Source organism: Pteropus vampyrus, unplaced genomic scaffold (genome assembly GCF_000151845.1).
Source record: "Pteropus vampyrus isolate Shadow unplaced genomic scaffold, Pvam_2.0 Scaffold90, whole genome shotgun sequence".
In the NCBI taxonomy this organism is placed as follows: domain Eukaryota; kingdom Metazoa; phylum Chordata; class Mammalia; order Chiroptera; family Pteropodidae; genus Pteropus; species Pteropus vampyrus.
This window is the reverse complement of record NW_011888871.1, coordinates 807930-809963: the sequence shown is the minus strand read 5'-3', so window position 1 is coordinate 809963 and position 2034 is coordinate 807930. Positions and strand designations below refer to the sequence as shown.

Sequence of the window (2034 nt, the reverse complement as noted above, 5' to 3'; positions counted from 1 at the left end):
ACCTTGAGTGATTATGATGTGTCAGCGTAGGTTTTTCTTTGGTAAAAAACGTACCATTCTGGCAAATGATGTTGATAATGGCGGAGGCTGTACCTGGGGGGCAGGGGGTGTATAGGAACTCTCTGTACCTTTTTTTCTCAGTTTTATTGTAAACCTAAAACTGCTCTTTAAAAAATGAATTCATAATGTATTTTTTTTTTTTACACCTACAGCACCTGGTCTTCCTAGGTGGTCTCCCATACAAGTACTAACCAGGCCCGACCCTGCTTAGCTTCTGAGATCAGATGGGATAGGGTTCGTTAGGGTAGCATGGCCGTAGTAAAAAATGAATTCATTAATTTAAAAAGAATCGTCTGCGTTGTATGTGTCAGTGGTTTGGTATTTTTTATTGCTGTATAGTATTCCATTGCATAAATACTCCACTCTTTATTTATTTTCCCACTGATGCACATTTTGGCCATTTTCAGTTTGGAGCTATTATGAATAAGGCCGCTATACACACTCTTGTACAAGTCGTTTCAAAAACATGTTTTCACGTCTCTTGGATAAAAACCAAAGAGGAATTGCCGAGTCACGTGGGAGGCACCTGTCTAACTACAAGAAACGATTCTCCGAAGGACGTGCACAGCAGCCTTTGAGAGTTCCGCTTTCTCTACGTCTTTGCCAACATTCGATATGGTTAATCTTTTTAATCTTAGCCTTTCTATCCACTGTGGTTATAATTTGTATTTCTTTAGTGGCTAAAGATGTGGAGAACCTTTATATATTTATTGCCCGTTCTTAGATCTCCTTTTCTGAGGGGCTTGATCGAGTCTTTTGTTCATTTTTAAAATCGGTTGCTGTCTCTTTCTTGGTAATTTGTAGGCGTTCTCTGCATGTTCTGGATATAAATCCTCTGTCGGATGCACGCGCTGCCAAATTTTTTTTCCAGTCTGTCACTTATCTTAATGATGTCTTTCGATGAGCATTTTCTTAACACTGTCTTGTGATGCACAGAAACTTTTAATTTTGGCAAAGTCCAATTTATCCAATTTTTAATTTTGTGGTAAGTGCTTTTTGTGTCCTGACCAGAAAATCTTTGTCGAGCTTATAAGATTTTCTCCTGTTTCCTTTTAGAATCAAAGTTATCAAACTATGGCTCTCAGTCCAGATCCAGCCCACCTCCTGTGTTTGTACGGCTTATGAACTAAGAGTGATTTTACATTTTTTAAATGGCTGGGGGCGGGACAGGGAATCGAAAGCATGCAAAAACTATATGAGACTCAGATTTCAATATGCATAAATAAAGTTTTATTGGGACACAGCCTCATCCATTCATTAGGTGCTGTCTGTGGCCGCTCTTACATTATGGAGGCAGAGCTGCATCAGAGATCGGGTAGTCCGCAAAGCCTAAAATATTTAATATTTGGCTCTTTATAAAAAAAGAATTTGCTGACCCTTATTCTAGAAGCTTCCGTGATTCCGGGTTTTACGTTTGGGTCTATGATCCAGCTTGAATTAAGTTTTGTGTTGGAATGAGATAGAGGTCAAGTGTCCTTAATTTTTTTTTCAATGATTATTTGAATTACGTGGCTGATTGGGAGACACACACGTGACATGGGTGCAGCCGTGTTTCTGGAATGTGGCGAAAAGCCCCTCCTTTCTCCCCTCGCCGAGAAACTGTGCGCCCCCTCCCTGCCCGGGTCCAGCCAAGGACCAGAGCAGACCGTCTCCCCTCAGCCTCTTGAAGGCCGAAGCAATGGCAGCCTCAGAAATGGCAGTTTTCAACCCTTGTGGATTTTCCCAGATTACATAAAACGTGCCGAGTCTGGGTTTTATGTTAAAATCACAGTCCTCTGTTCGCAATCAGCCTCTCCTGATTCCCTGAGCCAGCGTGCCTCCCCTGATAGGAATCTCGGCGACGCTCCCCCGCACAATGGCCCTCTCCAGCTCAGGGCTGGTGCATCCATCAGGCACCTAGTCCTCCAGTCACAGAGCCCTTTATCACGCAGCGCGATCTGCCTCTCTAGCCACAGGAAGATGAAATGGAAGCCT

The 2034-nt window shown here is 42.7% G+C and overlaps 1 pseudogene; it reads right to left on the bottom strand.

Moving 5' to 3' along the window:
* Window positions 1-203: 203 nt before the first annotated feature.
* LOC111742296 lies at window positions 204-321 on the bottom strand (annotated as a pseudogene).
* Window positions 322-2034: the final 1713 nt, after the last annotated feature.